At 40.7% G+C, this 14,313-nt stretch overlaps 1 protein-coding gene across 1 annotated transcript in view; it reads right to left on the reverse strand.

The window, feature by feature from the left end:
• The window catches only part of LOC121106454 (leucine rich repeat and Ig domain containing 2), a 75,171-nt gene that overhangs the window by 14,248 nt on the left and 46,610 nt on the right, over positions 1-14,313 (reverse strand). The window lies entirely within an intron of this gene.

A 14,313-nucleotide genomic window follows, 5' to 3' on the forward strand; every position in this document is an offset into this window, starting at 1 on the left:
TTGCCTTTCTTGCTCTGGTCAGTGTTTTAAGGCAAGCCCTAACGATGTATTTATTACCTTCAAGAAAAAGAGCTCTTTGACAATAAAAAGATTCCTTTTAACATTTATTTCATCAACTGCAGTTATAAGTAGATGGAGCTTGTTCACACATACACATACACAATGGCTCAGATAAGAAAAAGACAGAATGGTTGCATCTCTGATTAGAATTTGTATTAAGAACAAACTGATTCTTTGCTTTTACTGCACAGTTTTTATGTGATTTTCAGTACCAAAGATCTGAGATGTTTTTATAGGATACATCCTTGTTTTTCCAAGGCATGTAAATTAGCTTTGGAGAGAGAAGCAAGGTAAGATGAGCCGGTTCTGCTTAAGCAGCACATCGTCCAAAGAAACACAGCAGGTTGTTAGGAAATAACACTGAGCAAGAAATGTATTTAATTCCTGCCCTTGGGCTAAAACTGAAGATAGTAGGAGACAAGACAGCCCCTATTAAATTAACTATGCTTCATGAAATGCTATACTTCACAGGTTTAGTCACCAAAGTTGAGAGACTTTTTTAAGGTTAGCTACTAAACAGAGACACTCAATAGCCCGTTTCAAAAGAAGAGAATAAAACATAATACAGGTATTCATCTGAAGAAGGCATGTGTTGTTCACATGCAGAATAAGGCACTTGCAAGAAAATAACTCAGTCTTGAGGCCCAGGCCACTTGATGAAGCCAAGTGGAATGCTGAAATTTGGGCTTCATAATATCAACCCACTTTGCAGAGTACCCCAGCCCTTGTGAAGCCTTTACTGGATTGGTTAATTTGTGCTTGATTTTACTTGTAAAATTTACTCTGTAAAATTGTTTACATCACTTCTGCCTATATCTTCCCCTTAGTCTGGTCAGATGATTATTGCTTAGCTTGTCTTATGCATACTGACAAAATTACCCAAATTATTGCCAGACCTGCAGCTTTGAGCTTTGACATCTAGCGCTGAAAAAGTTTGCAACTTAAATTTCAGCCAAGTTTTGCTCATGTGTGCAACAGTGTGGATTAGATCCTAAAAGAAACCTTCCCTTGCACAGCGCAGGAATCACAGATTTATGCAAATATGGTGTAAGTGTATGATCCAACCAAACTGTGTTAGCAAATGTGTTTGAAACCTCGGACAGAAGAAGAAGAAACTGCCACCACTCACTGCAGCAACGACACCATGCTCCCCTGGCAAACACCTTGGGTGTGACAACTCATCACATCATCCCTGTCTGATGGAGGAGGGCTACCCCTCTCAGATCATGGGCAATCAGAAGGGTGGAGATTTAACATGCAAAGAGTAGATATTTGGATGTAGTTATCTTTTCTGTCCTTAACAGCCATCAGCAGAAATGGCACGGTCTGCATTGTGAGCGTTAAAGCATTAGCATTTTTGTAACTGAATAATGAACAGCTGTTGTGCTTTGACTGTTAAAAGCTTAATTGGATGAACAATAAATTCTTTCATAGCTGCACGTAAGTTATGTTCTACAAACCATAATTAAATGGTTCACAGAACGCTCCTTTCGTAACTGTGGAAGAATCTCACTCTTGACTGACGTGGCTTCTTTCTACCCTGACACTTCTATGCAGAGATATGAGGCAAAATGCATGCTGCGTTTGTGGTGTAGTCTGGAGACCTGGATAAAGACTATTCTTTATTATACTACTTATGAAAGCACATTTCAGCTTTGTCCTGGAAGGACAAACTGCTGAGATTCATTTAGTTTTCCCCTTACGCTGTAGTCTTGCAAGTAAGTATTTCTAGTTATGTCCAGCTGTGATAAAGCTTTTCAGAGATAAACTTCACTTCATTAGGCACAAAGTTAAAACTGGAAATCTATAGGGGTCTGTGAGTTAGGTGTTTGCAATAAATTCAGATCAAAGAGGCTTTTGGGTGCTCTGATCAGTACTTTCAGAGCTCAGTCTGTGAGCTTCGCGCTTTCATAATGATACTTCTGCACACCAGGAATTCATTTCCCATCTTATTCACCTAATGCATGAAGCACAAAGTAAACAGGTTCAGTGGAAGACAAGCACCCCTGGAGTGTTCATTCTGGATGGCAAAAATATGAAATGCTTTTTTGCAGCTATCCAAACCACCTGGTAACTAAAACTTCTGGGGAGTGTGAAGTAGGAGGTGGACAGTATGAAAGGTGATAAAAGCATTTCTTGACGGTGGCTGAAATAAAGGAAGATAGTGTTAATATCGCATTTTAAACATTAACAGTTACCTTCTGCAAGAACTTGTGCACAGAGATGAAGATGGGTATGTGTTTATGTATAAAGGCATGCACATGTGTGCGTGTGTGTGTGTGTGTGTGCATTTGCAGGCAAGCTAGATTCAGAGCTGAATTTGAATCTGGAGTAAATTACACATCTGTATGGAGTCGCAAGTTGGAAAAACAAAGATAAATGGATCAACAAGTACAGGTTAGAAGAAAGCACAAATTTAATGGATTATTTCAACCTACTTTGACACAGATACTATCATACATCCTGCTACTCACAACTGTGGCTACATCCTTAACTTTGAACTGCTTTGTGCAGAAATGACTTCATTATAGGAAAAAAATGTTACAGTACCTCAGATACTTATGCAGACAACAGGAAAGGTAAAAAGGTCCAGCAAAGGTGAATGTTAGGAGAAGCTTACAGTGAATTTACCATAGATTGTGCATCATCCAGATTGAATTTAATGAATGTGAAGCAGCATTTTCGGGACAAATCTCCCAATATCACTAACAGAGCCTCCCCTGCTCCTTCACTGTGAGATCATTTTGAGGGTGTACATCTCTGTCCCCAGCGTACGCTTTGAGTCAGTGTGATTACCATTGCTGATTATTAAACATTCATTAAATAACAATGCTGCTGTTCAAACACTTTATGGAATGAGACATTCATATGATTTTCTTCACTGCCAGATGATTTTTTCTTTTTAGCACCTCACAGTATTTCTAATGATAATACAAAATTTTTTAGACTCATGGGATAATAATTAATTGGCAATTTCACTGACACTGTGCTGAATTATTGGTGTCACTGAGCAACATGTCATGTTCCATTTCTGCACACTTTGCCAGTGTAGGTATTTGCTCTAAAGATCAGCAGCATCATTTCTCTGCATCCTTCAGGAAAATTTTTCTTTACTGTGACATATATAAGAAAGTACAAACATATGAATATGCATACATACATGCACACAAGCTGAAGCTGTTGTATTTTTTGCTCTGAAAATCTACTGTGCCTTGCACTGTGGAGTACTTCTCTAAGATTATAGCCTCTTGGCATAAACATACTAGTAAAATAATAAGTAATTATGATCCAGTAGTTTCTATATAGAATCACAGAATCCTTAGAGTTGGAAGGGACCTGTAAAGGTCATCTAGTCCAACTTGATATGTTGAGTCCAGTCTATGTCTAGTCCAACTACAACTTATATGCTTATATGCTCCAACTTATATGAACGCAAATGGGAACATGCAAAATTGCTTTCTCCGTCTTTCTGGGGGTATTTAGCACACTTCAATACACTTTGGGAAAGGAAATATAACACAGAATTATTCATTAAAAATAAAAATCAACTCCCTCCTTTTTTTTGCCTTTCATTGGTTCTGTTCCTTAAGTCCCATGTCAAGAGTCAACTTACTGATGGCTGGTACTTTTTTTCAACACAGGACCTTAATCAAAGTTCAGCCATGCAATTAAGAAAGCTCATAAAAGTTATTAACTAATAGCTCTGTATGAACTCACCCAAGCAGTCATCCCTGCTGCTTTGAAATGCAAATGATTTTGAGCAAAATTCTGCAGCTTTGAATCCATAAATACTTTACAAAGACATGTCTGTATCAGTACGCCATAGCTACTGAAGAATTGTAACAAATAAGAAAAAGCAAACTGATGCTCCATCAGAACACTGCAATTCTGAATATCATATACAGCAATGCGTAAGCCATGTAAATGTGCTATATTTGAACCATGTCTCCCCTTTCCTTCATCTCATTTTGAAGCCTTTATAGGTAAAAGCTAGAGCATACCTGACCAGCTTTAGCCAGGAGAGACGAGAGCCAGACCTGTTTTTATGTCATTAGCTACAATCCCCACCTTCTAGCCTTTCAGGCAGTTAAAACACTCAGTGTATCATATCAGGGATGACACCTCTGCCTGATGTTAATGTTACTTAATACTTTATCTTCTAAGATTCTCTTTACAAAAACATACCTGCATTAAATAAGCCTTCTAGGGTGAAGTTTTGCATTGCAGATGTCTGACTCATTTTACTAAACTCTGCCAGCTGATCCTCAGAAACAGTCCTACTTTTAAAATCATATCCTGCCCATTGCTCAAATCATAAGGCATCCAGATCAATTTTTACAAGCCTCTCCTCAGAGACAGTAAATTTTTCCTCCTGTATGAGATTATTTCTTCCTGCCTCATTTGCTGGGTTTTAGGATTTCTGTACTTTTGAGCATGGGACACATACTGGGGAGAATGAAGGGACCTGTCTTTGCCATTCATGTCACCATCTGTCACACTTCAGTAAGCAATACACCAGCAACATCTGTGTTTAAATCTTTGCAGTACAACAACTTTTCTCGTGTGTGTTCAGTAGACAATTCTGTGTGTGAGTAGCCACAGCTGGTAGTAAAGATTTCATCTGTGTGGTGCAAACTTTTACCCACCTCAGTGGGGTTTGGGAAGGTTTTTCTCTTGCAGCCTCAACTCTCAGCTATCCATCATACACAATCATTCTGTGAGAACATCTGATCTAGCTTTCCAGATCTCTCCTGTGATTCTGACACAGAGCTTTCCAGGTAGGAGAGGAGAGAGGGGAGTCCTTGCTGCTGGACTGCAGAAAGAAGCAATGGAAGTTGTGCTGGGGATTGATGAGAGCAGGCTGGGAGGATGGCAGAGATGAGCCAAGAAGGCTTGAGGGACAGCAAAAGGGAAACATGAAAATAGTAGATATTTAGGAATGGTCTTAGAGACAAATGGTACTGGGGGACTGAAATTCTGACTCTGGCATTTTCTGCAGTCTTGATGTCCTCATCATAGTGTCTTTCATTGTAATGTATCGGGAAGGCTATGTCCCACCAGGTCTTCTGTTAGCAAAATGCCTAAGCTTTGTGATCTCAAGCTCTACCGCAGGTCATGCCAAGCCTGCTTACGCATTCTCCAAAGGAGAGCTGTTTCCCTTACAATGGAGCATCTCAGAAACAATGTAAGCATTGTACATAAATTTCCTTGCCTCTTCAATTAAGCCCTTTTTGCTTCTGCAGAGATTCTGCTCTCCCTTTCTTAATTGATCTCTGAAGCATCTCAGCTTTTAAATAAACTGCAAACATTAAGTAGCTGCTTGTCTGTGTTCCAGAAATTAATAGATTGAAAGAAATTGAAAAACAACAACAAAACAAAATCAGGCTGCCAATACACCCGGACTTGAAACGAAGATTTGATTCAATTGTTCTTCTGTCCTGGGATCATTCTCCACTGACTTGTCAGGAAAAGCTTCATGCACTAACACTGACTCAAAAGCCTCAGTCACATTGCATTTATTTTCAGGAGAATTGGTACTTATTTCCAACTGTAGAGCAGTTATACTTCTAAGACTTAGACTCAGGCCAATGTCCCATTATAGAAGACAATACAGAGAATGGAAAAAAAAAGAACGAACAACAAAATGAGAGGAACATTTTGAAGTGGTTATACAGCAGAATTATTGATTAAAATCTTTTTGTCGTGTTTTATAAAATTGGGCAAGTGGTTAGAATTATTTCTCCAAATGATCATATCATTGTTCGAATCAAAGTAAAAGACATAAGTGTACAAAAAATCACAACAAATTCATTTGATTGTATAGTTACCTAACAATTCCAGGCCATCTGAAATTAAGCAGAGAAAAGAAACTACTAGTATACCTTCAACGTTCATTAGCTCAATTTAGCAATTTCTTGCATTTGTCAAAGAGAAATGAATCTTGAGAAGAAATTTGAAGGAAAAGATAATAAACCTTAAGGATTATCTCACAGGAGACATTGCATGAATAAATAACAGGAGAAGAATGTAGAGATATTTGCAAGAAGAGAGAATGACATTCCCACTGGCACCACTGGTAGGCTGAAGGTGAAAAGGGTTAGAGAAAGTATTGTATGAACAATTATGTGAAGACCTGTAAAATAATAATATTCAGTTTTTTTTTTTTTTTTCTCCCTAGGTTAATTACGAAAGTCAACTGTTCAGGGAAAGTTAAGAACACTATCACACTTGCACAATTAAGTAGCCTGTAAAAATTGCAAATATTTGCATTACGAAGTTCTCAGGAAAAAAAAAAATCTTGGTTAAAAAAATAATGAATTACTGTGAATATCACATATTTTCTGCTATCTATTTCTTTCTAACTCAAAAATGACATTTTGAAAGGTGAAGTTCTTTAAAATTACTTCTACTGAGTTGTCCACTGATCTTTAGTAAGTAATATCCCTGCTTAACTGGTGAAAAGCGATGTCAATAAGAGGTAAACATTCAGTAGGAAAGACAAGAATAGCGCAGTTACCATGACTACAGATGTGTTGATACACCTAAATGCAATAATGCAATAATGGGGAAAGATACAGATTTTATCTTTCACAGAGATATCAATCTTTGAAAACAGTGCGACACCTCAGTAGTTTATGCTACATTATATTTTTGGGGGGCCACTTAATGCTGGAAGAGCACCAAACCGATGCAACTAAACGCTATGCCTGGATTTGGTGTAAAGTATCTCTGCAGGTGTCCGCTGAGTGATGTATGACTTCAAGGTGACATCTATTATATACTAAGATAATTCACATCTTTCTTTGCTAAATCATTTTAACCCCGAGTGATACCAAGCAAAAATCCAGCAAGCTCCGTTTCAGTGATGATTCTTGGAAGATTTTAATGTTCCATTTTCAGAGAATGGCATCACAGGAAGAAAGGCAAATTTACTGTAGTATGGGAGGGGAAATCATACGACAAAAAAGGAATAGCTACAGCTTTTGCTCTTTGGGAATGCGGCAGTTGCAAGAGTAGTAATCTCGTTTCAGAGAGGACCTTACTGTGTTTCACAGTACATCCAGACAAGTCAACCTTAGCCCTCCTGCTATAGGCAGGGAACTGATGTGTTCTTCCATTAGGCAGAAAGCTCTGGCAAAGAAGAGTGTGGCAACTCAGACAGAGTGCCTTCCTAAAAAAGTGCTGGTTCAAGTCTCTAGCTGAAGGGAGTGCTTGAAGCCTGTGGCTGCTGATGAAGGGTGGCAGGGATTCCACCTGTAAGAGGTGTGAGCAGTGGGATGATTTGCTCAGTATGGTGGTAAACTCAAGGAGGAGGTGGAGAGATCAGCGAATATGAGCAGGAGATAGACTGGTGCAGTAACTCTCTGTTGAATTTGCAAGAAAGACACTGGGGTGATACCCCCCAAAATAGTGGTGGACCCCGTGCCCTGCCATCATCAAGCACAGAGAGGCAATTTAAGGGAAGAGGAGAAGTGGAAAGAGGTCCCAGCTTGGCATCACAGGCAACCCCCATCCCGACCATGGAGCAGTTTACTCGGCACCGGGCTTGATGGCTGCAGAGGGGTCTTGCCTTTCTCAAAGGAGGAAATGGATTGCAGTCTAGGAGCTGTCAGGGAGGGTTTTGCTAGGAGGGCTTTAAACTTCATATGAAGGGGGAAAGGGATAAAGCCAGGCCTGCTTGAGATGAGCCTAGGGGAATGAAGATGAGACTGGGGGTGAGGCAAGGGGCTTAGCTAAAGTACATCTACACCAATGCACGCAGCATCAGCAACAAACAGGAGGAGCTGGAAGCCATTGTGCAACAGGCAAACCATGACTTAGTTGCCATTACAGAAACATGGTGGGATCACTCCTATGACTGGAGTACTGCAACAGATGGCTATAAGCTCTTCAGAAGAAACAGGCAAGGAAGGAGGACGGATGGTGGTGTGGCTCTCTCTGATTGAGAGAGCTTTGACACTGTTGAGCTTGGGGCTGGGTAAGGATCAGAGAGAGGGCCAACAAGGTGGTCATCCTGGTGGGGGTCTGTTATAGACTGCCTAACCAGGATGAAGAAGATAACACCTAACCAGGTCTTCTATGAGTAGCTGGCAGAAGTTGTGCAATCACCAGCCCTTGTTCTCATGAGAGACTTCAGTTTCTCTGATATATGCTGGAAATACAATGCAGCACAGAAGAAGCAGTCTGGAAGGTTTCTAGAGGGTATGGAAGATAACTTCCTTCTACAGCTGGTGAGAGAGCCTACCAGTGGAGGTTTCCCACTAGACCTGCTGTTCACAAACAGAGAAGATCTGGTGGGAGATGTGGAGGTAAGGAGCTGTCTTGGGCAGCCTGACCATAAAATTGTAGAGTTCTTGATTCTTGGTGGAACCAGGAGGGTGGGCAGCAAAACTGCTACCTTGGACTTCCAGAGCACGGACTTTGAACTGTTACACAACACTGATAGTGAGGGTCCCTTGGAGTTCAGTCCTGAAGGGTAAACAGGTCCAGGAAGGCCGGTTGCTCCTCAAGAAGGAAGTTTTAAAGGTGCAGAAGCAAGTTGTCTCTCTGCTGTAAGATGAGCTGGTGAGGAAGAAGACAGGCGTGGATGAACAGGGACCATTTCATGAGGATCTAGGGAACAAGGAGAATGTACCTTCTGTGGAAGAAGGGAAGGACAACTAAGGAGAGTACAAAGAAGTTGTTTGGATGTGCAGGGAGAAAATTAGAAAGGCAAAAGCCCAGCTTTGAATTCAACTTGGCTGTTGAGGTAAAAGAGAACAAAAACTTCTTTATAAACACCCATTCCATCATCTATCAGCATTCCTGGTCAACTGGAGAGGATCCAGAATTGGAGACTTGCCAGTGTGACTCTCATCTACAAGGAGGATCTGGGGAACTACAGGTCTATTATCCTGACCTCAGTGCCAAGTACAGTTATGGAGTACATCATCTTGAGGGAGATCACACAGCATGTGTGGAACATCTGGAAGATCAGGGCTAGTCAGCATTGGTTCATGGGAGGCAGGTCCTGCTTGACCAACCCAATCTCCTTCTATGATCAAGTGACCTGCCTGGTGGATGAGGGAAATGCTGTTGACATAGTCTATCTTTCAACAAAACCTTCAATACTGTCTCTCTTAATATTCTCCTAGAGAAGCAGCTAGCCTGTTGCTTGGTCAGATACACTAACTGCTGGGTAAACTGGCTGATTGGCTGGGCCCAGACAGTGGTGGTGAACAGAGTTAAATCCACCTGACTGATCCTGAGTGGTGCTCCCCAGGGGAAGATACTGGGCCTGTCCTTTTCCATATCTTTACTGATGACCTGGATGAGGGCATTGAGTGCACCCTCAGTAAGTTTGTGGATGACACTAAACTGGGAGGAAGTAGTGATCTGCCTGGGTGTAGGAAGGTCCTACAGAGCAATCTGGACAGGCTGGATAGTTGGGCTGAGGCCAGTGGGATGAAGTTCAACAAGACCAAGTGCTGAGTCTTGCACTTTGGCCACAACAACCCCAGGGAACACTACAGGCTTGGGGCAGAGTGGCCGCCAGACTGTGTAGAGGAAACGGACCTGGGGGTATTGGTCGACACTCGGCTGAACATGAACTAGCAGTGTGCCCAGGTGGACAAGAAGGCCAATGGCATCCTGACTTGTATCAGAAATAGTGTTGCCAGCAGGAGCAGGGAAGTGATCATCCCTCTGCACTCAGCACCGATAAGGTTGTACCTTGAGTACTGTGTTCAGTTTTGAGCTGTTCATTACAAGAAAGACAAGAAAGACACCCCGGAGTGTGTTCAGAAAATGGCAACAAGTTGATGAGGAGTCTGGAGCACAAGTCTTATGAGGTGCAGCTGAGAGAGCTGGTATTGTTCAGTCTGGAGAAGAGGAGGTTCAGGGGTGATCTTATTGTTCTCTACAACTTCCTGAAGGGAGGCTGTGGCAAGGTGAGGGTCAGCCTCTTCTCCCATGTGACTACTGATAGGATGAGAGAGAATGGCCTCAAGTTGAGCCAGGAGAGATTCAGGGTGGATGTTAGGAGATAATTCTTCTCTGAGAGAGTGGTAAGGCACTGGAATGGGCTGTCCAGAGAGATGGTGGAGTCACCGTCCCTGGAGGTGTTAGGAATGTTTAGATACTACACTGAGGGACACGGTTTAGAGGGAAATACTGTTGACAGGTGGATGACTGGACTGGATGATATTAGAGATCTTTTCCAACCTTTGTGATTCTATGATTCTAAAGTGTTAAGTACTATCCTTGCTTTTCATGTCTGCATTAATTAATGCAGTCTGAATAAATTAACTCAGAACTAAATCAGTAGGAAGAGTAACTGCATTGATTAAAGAGAAGGAAGTAAAGATTTTTTCATCATCAGTTCTACATTAAAAAACTATCTTTCTTCCTGTTGAAAGAAATGGGCTTTCTTATGAAACTGTCCTGGCATGGCAGGAAAACTGACATCCCTGTTACCTGGATGGGATCTCTTCTATTGAAAAAAGAGAATGGAATTCTCTCAGAAATTTTAATGCTGGCATCCAGATGCATCCGAGCTTCTGTGAGTTAAAATTTGGATAATGGTAAGCTAGATAAAATTTGGATAATGGAAAGCTAATAGAAAGCTAATAAGAAACCTGCTTTAAATCTGTGCCAGGTGCAATGTTTCTAGGACTAGCACATTCAGGCATAATTGAATCCTACTTCAGTAATCCATTTAGAAAGCCACAGGCACCTCCAGAAGGATTTAGGACATCACAAGAAAGAATCCTGATGTAAACTGTTACAAATGGATGTTTCCTTAAAATACCTGGACTTCAAAGCCTGAAGATCTCCATGGCTGTCAGAATGAATGAACCATTCTGGTGATGTGATGACTGACTTTGCCATTTGCAATGAGTTCGATAACTATATCAGTACATTTTAAAACCTCCTGCATTTTAGTATCATTTCATTTTAGACTGTGCACTGAAAGATCTTTGTTATGATGATGATCTTATCTACACGCAGCAAGAAAAGTAGGTGACAATGAACTTACAGGCTGTTAGGAGAGGAAAACAGATTAATGTGCCATCTGTATAGTGATGTCAGGTGACAACTATAGATAAATACTTAACATGACAAAAGGGAGACCAAAACTGCATGGTCCTCCACAGGGTAGGGGCCTGGCAGAATTAGTGCTGTGACTGCAGTCACTAAGGAGGGTGACCATTTCATTGAGCAGCCTTGGTCCCCTGCAGTTTTCTGATAACAGCTGCACAGAACCTAGATACTAATAATGGTGTGAAGGGGCTAAAACATTTGAAAACAGAGCATACCCAGGAAAGCTAAAAGATTGGTCAGTTAGTACCATAAGTACTGGTTTTGCTTAGTGACATCACTTAAAACGTACTTGGCCAAATGGTTCTGAATATTTGTATCTTTCCAGCCAAGCACACTGGAAAAGCAAATAGGTTTTATGAGATTGACACTGGTCTATCTATCTGTTGAAGGTTTTGGCTGGAGGTAAGCAACTTAAAATTTATTGCTCCAACTAGTTGAAACTAACTAAATACCAAACAAGAGGTCTGAAAAGATTGAAGCCAATACATTTTCTTTTGTGCTAAGACAAGAAACTCAAATACGGGTACTATACTGCACCTATAGTTGGTGGGGAAGTAAGATTCACTTTGTGAAAGCTGTAACACATGCTTAATTACAGAATTTTTCTGGCTAATACAAGGAGAAGAGAAATGCATCAGCTGTGTACTTTTTTTCCACCTGGATAAGTGTGTTAGCAGCTGTTCTGTTTGTACCTTGCACAGAAACCCTATCAGTCAAAACAAGAGACGTAGTCGCTGGGGACTGTCTTCATCATACACAAGGCCTTCAGAGTACACAGCATGGAAGGAAGCATCTGAGCTATCAGATGCTGTTTGGAGACTGCAGGAGTAGTCAGAGAGTCTGTAGGGACAATACAGCAGGTACAGCATTATGTTTGGTACATTAGAAGTACAGACAAGAGAATAAACACATTTCTTAGTCCTTGTCAGAATGCCCCAAAGTGCAAGACAGATCTCTGTTGATGCAGTGCTGTTGAATTCAGAGTGACTATCATAGCAGAAAATTGTGGCCAGCACTCAAGAGCTGGAACAAAGGTTAGAAGAGATATATTTCAGTTAATTGGTCAACACTAATAGGCTCTGCAGGAAGGAATTGTGCGGTAGACCTAACTATAGACACTTAGAGGATCAGAAAAGGAAGAAACCCTGGGGACAGCCATACAAAGCTTCTACTTAAAGTAGCGTTGGTTATAATGTATGCATTTCAGAGAAAAATAAAATTGTGAACCACACTGAGGATTTCCTGTTGGCAGAAGTGTCAAAGTAGGACATTCAGAAATAAACCCTAAAATGTGTGGACAAAAGAAAAGGCGGACAAAGGAAGGGCAACCGATGTCATTACCTGGACTTCTGCATAGCCTCTGAAATGGTCCTACAGCACATTCTTATCTCTAATTTGGAGAGAGATGGGTTCAAAGGCTGGATTATTTGGTGGATAAGGAGTTGATTAGATGGTCACAGGCAGAGGATTGTTGCCAATGGTTCTATGTCCAGGTGGGTTTGTTGCCAATGGCTCTATGTCCAGATGGGTTTGTTCAGTCTGGAGAAGAGAAGACTCTGGAGAGACTTCACTGTGGTCTTTCAGTACTTAAAAGGTGCTATAATCAAGAAAAAGACTGACTTTTTACATGGTCTGGCAGTGATAGGACAAGGGAGAATGGTTTTAAACTAGGAGAGATTTAGATAAGATGCATGGGGGAAATTTTTCACTGAGAGGGTGGTAAAGCAGTGGAAGATGTAGCCCAGAGAAGTTGTCGATTCCCCATTCTGGAGATATTCAAGTCTAGGTTGGATGGTGCCCTGGGCAGCCTGATCTGGTGCCTGATACAGCGGTTGGCAACCCTGCCCACAAGAGCAGATTGGAACTAGATGATCTTTAAGGTCCTTTCCAACCCAAACCATTCTATCATTCTATGATTCTGTGATCTTAACATGTGAAAAAGACACGACCATTAAATCTCTGCTTTAGTCATACCCATGACTTTAAGAATGTTACCTCTTACATCTAATGTTAGTGTGAGCTGAACAGAACCAACATGTTGAGAGAAACAGGAAGAGAATGTGGAATGTGGATGTTTGCAGCAATTGCCTTACATGTGTTCAGGCAACAGTTGTACTTCATTAAAAACATAATATTCTAGCCACAGTTTCAGTGGGTAATTTTTAACCAGTTTTATGTTCATGTGCACACAAAAATGAGTATTTGCTTTAACGTCTTTAAAAGAGAAGGCTGTTTATACCATCTGTAATAACACTCCCAGAATAGCACACTTGTCCTTGTCCTAAATAAAATTAATACTAAAACATCTTTCTCTTGTCAAAGCACTTTCATATGGCCTAATTAAAATAAATAAATAAATAAATAATGAACGAATGCTTGAATCTGCATGGATACATCCATCTATAATGATATCTCATTTTTATTCCTAATTAAAAGCTCATTAATATCAAAGACGATTGTGAGAAACTCCAATGAGACCATATCATTTGGGATCTTAAGACAGAAAGCAGCACCCTTTGCTATCAACAGAAATTCACTTATTCGAAAGCTCACTGTAAGCATTGATATACCTCTTACTGAAAGCTTTATGTAATATTTCACTCTCACTTTCTAGATCTGAAATGTAACATAGGCCATACAGTTGCTTGACAAACTGAAGAAAAGAGGAGAACTGAGGGAGGGCAATTGGTTCACTCTTGAAAGCATTACATGTTTTCAGTATTTCTGGTCATTGGTCATTGGCTGCAAAGGAGTATATGAAGAGGAAGGACATCACTGAAGCTGTGCACTGGACATCTTTCTTATTCCTCCGCAGTGAAAGACACTATGTGTGTGTGTCATTTCTGAGCAGATGCTACCATAAACGCAAAATCTGAGGTATACTAGGAGTGGCATTTATTTTATCTGTATACTTCAGGGGAAGTTTCTGCCCTCTGGATCTGGAGGTGAAAGGACATTCATGAAGCAATAGATGCTGGCGGTTTCCAGCAGATCTGAAATATGCAACATGACTTTCTCCAAATTCCTTGTCAGTAAGTTATAATTCACGTGATTTTGGAAATTCACTAATCTTTCTTATCCACTCAATGTCAAACTCTGCTAGAATGATCTAGAATTCAAGAATTATCCTAAGAAATAGCATTTATTTGCATGAGTATGTGCATGGACAGT

The sequence above is a fragment of the Gallus gallus genome, chromosome Z (genome assembly GCF_016699485.2).
Source record: "Gallus gallus isolate bGalGal1 chromosome Z, bGalGal1.mat.broiler.GRCg7b, whole genome shotgun sequence".
NCBI lineage: Eukaryota > Metazoa > Chordata > Aves > Galliformes > Phasianidae > Gallus > Gallus gallus.